Source organism: Nicotiana tomentosiformis, chromosome 7, assembly GCF_000390325.3.
Source record: "Nicotiana tomentosiformis chromosome 7, ASM39032v3, whole genome shotgun sequence".
Taxonomy (NCBI): Eukaryota; Viridiplantae; Streptophyta; class Magnoliopsida; order Solanales; family Solanaceae; genus Nicotiana; species Nicotiana tomentosiformis.
Genome location: NC_090818.1, coordinates 68,501,013 through 68,511,884, shown reverse-complemented (window position 1 = coordinate 68,511,884; position 10,872 = coordinate 68,501,013).

The following is a 10,872-nucleotide window of genomic DNA, read 5'->3' as shown; positions in this document are numbered from 1 at the left end:
TCTCAAAAATATCTCCAAAAATTGAGCCCTAGTGAGTGGGGCTACATCAGTTGGTCTACCCTCATCGTAAGCATGTCGCCAATGATACGTTGCTCCTGACAGTTGGATTATAGTAAAAGCAACTCCGCTCACCTCCACAATACCCATGGTGCGGAGAATACGATGTCACTTTTCTAGTAAACTATGTGCATCCTCGGTAATTGTGCCACTGAAAGTAGGAGGATCATACTTCTTAAGCCTCTCAAGTCTTCTCTGCTCCTCCTCAGATGTTGTTGGCCTGACCTCAGGCTAAACCGAAATAACTGGTTGTGTTGGAATGATAACAGATACATGATCAATGTGGACCAGCTACTCTGGAGTACGGGCTGCGGGAGTGAGCTCCTCCCCCAGCCTGAGATGTGGCTGGTGCAAAGAGAATCAACCCCGCCTGAGCTAGAGTGTCGAACATGCTCAAGAATTGTGCTAGCTTCTCCTAAAGTCCACGGGCAGTAACAGGTACCTCGAGTGTCTGTCCCACAATATGAGCTATTGGTTGCTCCTTAGTCGCTGCTCGGGCAGGTGCTCTTGCTGCAGCACGTGCCCCTCCTCGGCCTCTGCCTCGGCCCTGGCCCCGATAGTAGTGTGTGTCCTCACTATCTGTGAGATAATATAAGACAAAGATTTAGATTTCCAAGTCAACCAATTCACACGATTAGGAATCAAAAATGTGGCATTTCCTAATAGTTTCGTAGCCTCTAGAAGATAAGTACAAACATCTCTATATCGATCCGCAAGACTCTACTAAACTTGCTTATGACTCATAACACCTATGAACCTAGAGCTCTAATACCAACTTGTCACGACTCCAATTTCCCACCATAAGATGTCGTGATGGCACCTAGTCTTTAAGACTAGGTAAGCCTGACATATATTAAGAAATAGCAGGAATAATAATAAAACCTCAAATTAAACCATTAAATTGTCATAATAAAACTCAACAGTACAGCTGACAACAACTCCCACAAACCTGGTGGAACCAAGTCATAAGCTCTACAAGAATGTACTAATAGTCTCGAATACAATACTATTTTGGACCAAGACATAAAAAGTAATACAACTAAAAGTAGAAGGTGACTTGGAGGCCTGCGAACGTCGAAAAGGTGTACCTTGATGTCTCCAAAAATGGCTAATCAATCACTAGCGTCCAGCACGGGTAGACATACCCGAATCTATAAAAAGATATGTAGAAGCATAGTATGAGTACATCACAACGGTATCTAGTAAGTATAAAGCCTAACCTTGGTAGAGTAGTAACGAGGCCAGGTCAAGACACCTACCAGGATAAGAAAGCCTAACAACAAAAATTTAAGCGGTAAAGGCAACAAGTAGTGAACACATGATGAAACAACAAAACAAGTGAAACAATGAAGAAAACAACAAGAACTGTTCAACCAACAAGCCTCTTTTAGCATGGAATGTACAACAAAAATCACAATAGAGGTACCGCCTTATATCACCGCGTGATCCTTGCATTTATTTTTTAAAATGTTTTCCCGAAATAGAGTTGATTTGGGGCCTATTGGTAGGTCCAATAAGGATATGTATCCTACACCGGGTCGGATTGGTTGACTCCATACTGCTATTGTTGAGGGATGTGCCATTCGGTTAGAGTTGAGCTTATACGGGTTCTGATATGTTCTATGAGTTACTTTTCTATGCTACAAAGGGGTTATGATTTGTTGGTTATATGCACACCTGGTGCGGTTCAATTTGGGCCTTATAGCGGAATTTGAGCAAGATGGATATTATGATGTTGAATGGTTGATTGCGCCTTGGTTATGTTCTCTCCAGACTGTGGTATACTATGCTATTTACTTTTACGTGGTTATTGTCATACACTTCGAGTATTTGATGTCGAATTGCATGTAGTTGTTGATTTTGAGCATGGTGGCTTGAGGTATTTCAGACGAACCAGTGTTTGGATGGGGTCACGTATTGTAGCGGAGTTATGGAAGGATATGATCGTTTGTGTTAGACTCGTGTGTTTTGGTTATACGGTATGTGATAGGTTCTTATCATTGTGTTGTAGTGGTACTTATTGAGCTTGCGGGATGATTCTCTCATTTGAATCATTTTCCATTTTTGGGTACATTTGAATTGTTGTGTAGTGGTGCACAGATTACACGGTTTGTATCTCTGTGTAGTATTGGTGTGGTATGTTGGTAGAGTAGCTTGTCTTTGATAAGAGGAGGTCATCAAACCTAGAATGGGTGTTATCGGATTTGATTATGGTATGTTTGGAATAATAATATCGGAAGTCGGCTTAGGACTTGGCTTTGGTTCCTGTCGAATGAGAGAGAGCTCCATGACTTCTTGATATGATGAGTGGTTAAGATTTTCTGCATGTTTCTTTCATCATTAGCAGTGTACAAAGGTTCAGAACAAGATCTTAGTTGATATGAGGTTTGTTACCGGTGTCGAGTTGGTTGTCGAGCATCTATTGCGGTCGAAGTTATTGCTATGAGTATTTGAGTTATGAAATATATCATGTAATTACATCTTGGGTTATGGTTATGGCTTGATACAGCTTGTTCAGACTTATACATTGTTAGATGCGAGATTCAGGTCTTATAGAAAATTTCGGATGTTGTAAATTGGATTCTAAGGTTTACGGGCAAAGGTCAAAGTAACAATCTTCAGTTATGTTGTGTTGTCGGACCTATATGGAATAGAGTGACGTAGGATCACCCTCGGGTATGTTCATGGTAAGGTTACACGGCGATTTGATGGCTTTGGAATGACTCTTGGCACGTTCGAGGACAAACGTATGTTTAAGTGGGGAGGAAGTAACGACCCGACCGGTCATTTTGAGCTATTGCACTTCGCTCAGTAGTTTGAGGGCGTGAGTAGCTCCGTATGATGTATTATGACTTGTGTGAATCGTCGATTTTTTTTTTCAGGTTGTTTGGAATCGATTTAGAAGAATGAATTTCATCGTTGAAGCTTTAAGTTGGAAGAGTCGACCAAGTTTGACTTTTGTGAATTTGACCCCGGAATAGAGTTTTGATAGTTCCGTTAGGTCCAGATGGTTATTTTGGACTCGAGCGTATGCCCGGATTTGCATTTAGATATTTCTAGAAGGTTTCGGCGCTAATTGGCGAAAGTTGGAAATTTGAAGGTTTGGAAAGTTCATAAGTTTGACCGAAAGTTGATTTTGAGGATATCGGACTCGGATTGTTGTTTCGGGAATTGGAATAGCTTTTTTATGTCATTTGGAACTTTTGTGCAAAATTTGAGTTTATTCCGAGTTGATTTGATATGTTTCAGCGCCAGTTTTGAAAGTTGAAAGTTCAAAGTTCATTCAAATTTGAATTGAGGTGCGATTCATTATTTCGACATTGTTTGCTATAATTTGGGACCTCGAGTAAGTCTGTGTTATGTTACGGGACTTATTGGTATATTCGGACGAGGTCCCGAATGGCTCGGGTGAGTTTCGGACGGGGTTCAGATCGATTGAAGCATTGTTAAATCTATTGGAGTTTTTGGGTTGCTGGAGCAAACGCTTCTGCGAAAGCTTGGTAGTAGAAGCAACTCTGTAGAAGCGAACAACCCATCGCAGAAGCAGACTGGGAAGCTGAGCGGGAAGGCTACAGAAGCGGGATATGTTCTGCACCCGCGCTATTGCAGAAGCGGATGGCTAGGTCGCAGAAGCGTGATGCGTCGCAGCAGTGGTCACACCTGCGTATGCGCAGAAGCGGGTATATTTCCGCAGGTGCGATGGGTGAATTTCAGTGAGTTTTCGCAGAAGCACATTTGTGGTTGCAAAAGAGGCTATTTTCTTCGCATGTGCGAACAATGCTGGGCAGAACCTATATTTTCGAGTGTTAGTCATTTTATCCTCATTTTTTAGACTTGGAGCTCAGTTTTGGGCGACTTTGAGGAGGAATTTCATCACGTGGATTGGGGTAAGTGTTCTCTATTCGATTTTGATCATATTTCATGAATCTATCTTCGATCTTGGCATTTGGATTATGAATTTTTAAGGGAAATTGGGGGTTTTAGCCTAAAGTTTCATAGAGTGAGTTTTTGAGTTTTGAACATCGATCCGGAATCATATTTGGATGAAACTGGTATGGTTAGACTCATAATTTAATGGGTTGTTGGATTTTATAAGTTTCGTCGGGTTCTGTGGTGTGGGCCCAGGTTTGATTTTTGGTTGATTTTGGGCTTTTGAGTAATGATTCGACCTCTATCAATTGGAATTGTTTCCTTAGACTCTATTTGATGTATTTGAGTTGCTTTTGGCTAGTTTCGGGCCGTTCGGGGGACGGTACACGCGGGATGGCATTTTTGAAGCATCGCTTGGCTTGCTCGGTATTGAACTTGGCTTGTTCAAGGTAAGTAACATTTCTAAACTTGGAGCTGAGGGTATAAATCCCTGAATTACGTGTTATATGATTTGTTTGGAGGTGACGAGCGTGTGGGCGTGCACCATACAAATTGTGAATTAATTGATTCTGTGGAGTTGCATAATCAAATAATCATGTCATTATCCACATATCCTCCACGTGTTAGAGGAGTTAAGCTGAGACTCATGTTAAAGATCATGTTTAGGGTACGTACCGATATTTTGGGACCCACATAGGTCATATTGCTATTGAATTACTTGTTTAAATTTACAATTTTATACTCAATCACATCTATCATTTGCATATCATATCTCAGTCTCTGTTGCCATTCATTGATACATCATATCATCATGTCAGGCCGATTTTCATGACATTGTGAGCGCGAGAGACTGGATAGATTATTGACTGAGTGAGGCCGAGGGCCGGATTGTGAGTGATATTTATGGGATCAGGCTGCACGCCGCAGCATGTATTTAATTATTTATGCCTGGATCTAGCTTATTATAGCGCTTGGGATGAAGGAGCCCCTCCAGAGTCTACACACCCACAATGAGCGCAGTTGATATTATATTGAGGGATGGATCTTCCCTGGGTATGGATCTTCCCTAATTATTTATATTGAGGGTGGATCTTCCCTGGGCTGGATTGGCCCTATACAGTACTGAGTGACTGTGTGCGGGTTGTCATTTATATTTGGGCTGGATTTTCCCTGTACAGTGCTGAGTGACTAAGCGTGCTGCGTGATGAGTGGAAATACAAGATAATAAGACTGAGTACTCTGAGAGTGTGAGTACATGATTTCATCACTGAGATGCATTGCATTTGACATGCATACTTGAGATACATGCATAGAGATGCATTCCTTTCTGCTACCCGGTTTGGTGACATTCATGATTTTACCTGTATATTGACATGTAGGCATATAGATGAATTTTCCTCACGCTATCTGAAAATGAAACATCTTGTTTATTGTTGAAAGGCTTTTGGAAAAATCATAGTTTTCAAACTTACTCATATATTTTGGTGTGCTCGGTGAAATATTTGGAGTTGACTGTTGTACTTGAAAAGCATGCCTATTTTTCTATAACTACAAATGAGTTGAGCATCTTATCTCTGAGCTATTTTCATGCACTATTTTATTATGGTGTTATGAATTGTTGTTGGTTATTGGAGTTGGACTCTGACCCTTGTCTCAGCTCGTCACTACTTTCAACCTAAGGTTAGATATGTTACTTATTGAGTACATGGGGTCGGTTGTACTCATACTATACTTCTGCACCTTGCGTGCAGATTTTGGATGTTGATGTTGTTGTGCACGGCAGGAGCTGGATCTGAAGATGTACCTGCGTCCCGGTCATAGCTGTCTCTTGATCTTGGTAGCTTTAGAATTTTAATTTGTTCATGTATAGTTCAAACAAATAATATACTTTATTTCATATCAGCTTTGTAAATTCTAAATCTTAGAAGCTCATGATTTGTACTACTAGTCCTTGGGGAGTTGTATAGAAATTCAGTTATCTCATCTTTGATTCACGTCAATGTTATTATATTATGTTATTTTGTTAATTGCCTTACCTAACTAGTCGGGTTAGGTGCCATAACGATGGTGTAAATTTTTGGTCGTGACAAATTGAGTCAGTGACAACAAGTGATGGTTAGGCGCCATCACGATCCATTGGTTGGGATTTTGGGTCGTGACAAATGGTCCGACTCGTCGAATGTCAAAGTCGGCGTGGACTAGGCTAGGGATGAGCCGGGCCATATTGACAACTCTAATTTTAATTAATTTTGAAACTGTAATTTACTTTTAAAGGATACTTATAAAGTTATTTGTTCGGCCTTAAATTATATTAGTCAATAGCCTAAGAATAAGATAGAGTCAAATTAGGGACTTATACATTCTAGTCAGTCGGTTCAAATGCTAGTATTCTTTTCCACTAACAATTAGTGGTCCAAAAAATAGTAAACCTACTAGCCCAAAAATTTCCAACCCGATCAAATTCCAAAAATTCTCCAAACCCAGTAAAATTCTCCGTTGAAACCCACCCTTTCACTCGTGGAAACTACCAGCTATGTCCATTTATAAGTAGTTTATTACAAAAATTGGTCATTTTATTAAATATTACTAATATTAGTCAAATCTTACCAATATTAGCCAATTAGCTATTTATAGCAAAAAAAAAATCATTTTTTTCTTTCTTTGGAGTGGGTGTTATTAGAATAAACTGGGTATATCTTAAAGAGTTTGAATCTCAGTTTTTGAATGATTTGGCAGAGTTATGAAGTGGTTTAAATTGAAAATTTGAAGTAGAAGATGAAACATGAAAAAAATGAGATGTGTATTGTCGCACCCCCTTTTTCTCTCACGAAATCGGGTTTCGACATGTGACAACTCTTTTAAAGGAAGATATTAAAAGAGGAGAATCTCCACCTAACGGTTTAAGGTGCGTTAGGGCACCTATTATGCAAATGACTCTGTTTGACTAGTCAACGCCACCAAAGATCGGGTAAGGGCTCAAGTTACCTCAAAGAGAAGGTGCTAGGCACTCCTCGAGGTCCATAATTGTGGGTCCCGGCTGAACTTAAGATTATGTGGATTATGTTTAAGCTAGGTGATCAAATAAATAAAGGAGTTCAGAAGTCACATAACTTTATTACAATATGATTAATACAGATCTTAGTGCAAATATAGGGATACAACTATTTAGCTCTAATAACAGCAGATAAAGAGGAGGGGTCATAAGTTTTTTATCCTAAAGGATCACCCCATGCAACATAAATAATACTTCGTAACTCCCTCAAGATGGGGTGTTACTCATATTCTTCAGCGGGCACAGACTATCATCTCCAGCTACCCGATTACTATGTTAAATTTGTTATCTAAAGCGCACTAATTCAATTATAGGTCGTACCTTATGCGTGCATTACCCGTTCCATACCTATGGTCCAGGAGGTATTGGAACTCTATTTAGGGTGGTTCTAGACTTAAACTTAGGCTACTCAAAATGATAATACTAGGCGACATACAAAACACATTGGACTTCAAATATGGCAATAAAGGGGGCTCAAGTTTGCCTCCGCACTTAAGCAATAAATGCATGCAAACACATATGCCAATCATGAATCTGCAGAATCATATAGACATGCTTTCTAGGCGATCAAAGTATGCAAGTGATTTCAGATGCAGGATATAGCTTATAGACAGAATCATGCGGGTATCATAAGCTAATTGTTGAAAGTTTCAAGTTACCAATCCTATATGTGTGCGATGCCTAAGTGATTTACACAGTTGAGTACAACAGAATTTGCTAGGGAAAGAGTCCTAGAATTATTCATACGACGTGCATGAAGTAGTGTTTGAATGGTCTAACATTAACCAATTAAGGAGCAATTATTTCCTATAGGTAGGATCTCTACGATTGATGATTAGAACTCGTTTCATTTATACTTAGTCCTATAAACAGGATTTCTAGTGATCGGTGCGATACAATAACGAATGAAGTGATCAAAAGTCCTATAGGCATAATTTCTAGTGAATAACTAGAGCAAATTGAAGGAAAATTCATATGTTCCTATAGGCAGGTTTCTAGTATATTTGAAAGTAATCATGCAAGTTGAAGGGGTGCTTACTCCCTATAAGCATGCTGTCTATAAACACATAGCAGTAGACATAGCATTTGAACTCATGATTAATAGTAAACAAGTAATGTGTGTGTGTGCTCCCCCTAATGTCATGATCCCTACAATGCTCATGTAATCGAACAACACATATAGCAAACATATTACCAAGTCCTATAGGCATGTTACCTAGCCATTGCACATAGATATTAAATTCTACCCATTTCCTTTTTTACTAACACCCCAATTGTTTATACAAAAATTATTACACGCCCAATAATGAGTAACCATATTACATTATAGTCAACAGGCCCACAGTAGGCCCAAATAAAATAACTAAATACCCAGCCTTACTGGGCCTTCAACAAAGAGCCACGTTCAATACACGATCATGGGTCAATAGAAGAGCCCATACCAATTCAATGAGCCACAACACCAAGTGTTGCACCATTTGGAACAACCAATATAGATATGCAGTACATGACAGGGAAATAGAGTATTAAGGACAGTTTTGGAGATTGAGAGAATGAATAGGACCAAGCCCTAGTATGTCAGAGTTCACAAGGGCCTCAATTAGACCTCGAGCAGTGCTCACACTAGGGAGGCCAATAATAGAACCTAGGTAGCCTTGGATTTCAGTCTGCTAAGAATGAAGAGTTCAGAATAGCATAAGTTGCTAGTGAGGAAAATGGACAGAAGTTAGGAGATACATTCATATCCTAAAGTAGACATAGCCAAATTGAGCATATAGAGTAATTAGTAAAATAGGCCAGTAGGTTCAACAGGACAGCAAAGCACCACATAGATAGCCTCATATTGAAAAAAATTGGGGAAGAAACAGGTTTGCAAGATATACATAGATTATCATTCATGACATTAAACCAATTGAGACCTAAGAGGTTCGGATTAAGCTAAGCATGCATCTTAGTATCATAAGACAAACATGTTTATTCTCATCAGGAGGCAAGATTGCATTGAAACATGATAGGGAGCACACATTATGACAGTCCAAGCAATCACTGAAGGAACAGGAGATTAAGACATACTGGGGGCATATTAGCAGGGAAGCAAGATCACAACTGAGGGAAAAGGTCTTATAACATTAAAACACATTATGTATGCAAGACAAGCATCATAGAGATTCACTACAGAGTGAAGAGTAAGCTCATGTTAAATAGCATATGTAGATATTCTAGCATCGACACAGTAGACTATTTACCTAAAGAAGGTCCAGATTGTGCTAAGTATAGGTCTTGATGTTATGAAACAGTCATGCTAATTTGGCTACAGGGCAGCATTTAGAAGTGAGAAAAGCAAATTATAACTACTGGTGAATCAGGGAGGGGGGTTAAACATGCTAAAGGCATATTGATAGAGAGTAGGGTCAAACACGTTAGATAAGCAAGCTACCACAGAAATACAGAAAATGATGGGAAACAAGCATGTGCCATACAGTGGGTGTGCATATTCATGCTTTTGAACTCACTACACTAGTCGACTAAAAGAAGTACAAATTATGTGAGTAAGGTATATTCAAGTAACAAGATTGATAGCAAAAGACTAAATTAAACACCAGAAGATGCTAACAAGTGTAAGAGTCCCAAACAGTAATAACTTCTAATACATCGACTGGTCAGAACTTAATAGAACCTGGTTTAGGCATGCTTGAAGCTAAAGGCTAAAGAGACCTAAAGAGTTGAGGAAAGCAAGCAGAATTGCAAACATACTGAACTGACCAATCTCAGGAAAGAAAATGTATACAAACCATAGATGCCTAAGAACGAAATTGTACTTGCCTAAACTAGGAAAGTACCGAGTAACACCATAATCTTGCAAGTAACAACGAGATAACGCGTAAAAGGCAAATAAATCACAGAGGGAATCCATGATTTACTCGGATATGGAGAAGATTGGGGAGGCGGCTAGGGTTTCTGAAGAGAGAGGCGAGACAGAGATAGTTTAGAGGCGGTGGGTAAAGGGGAAAATAGGTCTTTAGGGTTTAGGGTGAGGGGTAATATAAAACGGGTAGGTTAATTATGGGTCGTTGATCATTTGAGATCAACGTCCAGGATCACAAGGGAAACGGGACGGGTTATTTGAGACGGGTTCCGTCCGGGTTTGAGACTAAGGGTCATTTGGCTTTGGGCTGGGATGGACTGGCTAAGGTTTGGGTAGTTTTGGGCCACTAATGTGGTCCAAAATTGGTTAGAATAGGCTATTATTTAAATACCCAAAAATTTATCAAAATGATTTACAAAAATGCTTAATAAATAAATGAAAATATTATTTATGCACTAAAATGCTTAACATAATAATTTAGTATTATAAAAAATATAAATATGCTATTTTGACACAACTAATATAAAATAAAGAGCAATTGTGTATGAATATAGGTCATTATTGTAAAATTAGATAAATAGCTTAAAATGCTAATATAGTTATATGGAATGAAATAAAATATTTGAAACATATATTATAGGTGCAAAATAATAATTTTAGGTAACTAAGTCATCACAAAATAATTTAAAGGGATAATTACTAGATATTTATAAAATTTAAATGCAAGAAAATTAATTTAAGAGCTCTAAAAATATGGAAAATTATAGGAAATGCTTGTATAGATTTGTAAACTAAATAATGATGCATAACATGCTATTTTGAAGGCATGTATATATTTTGAAATATATGAGAGCAAAATGGGCATCAACAGCTGCCCCTCTTTACCCGGGAATGATGAAAGAGTTGTCGGGTAAAGAATATGATGACCAATTTTGGCCGAATTGAGTGAGGGATGGTGTAATTTGAAAAATGGGGGTCGAACCCTGGTTCCTGAGTCACCTACATATCTCTGGTGTTATGGGAATCA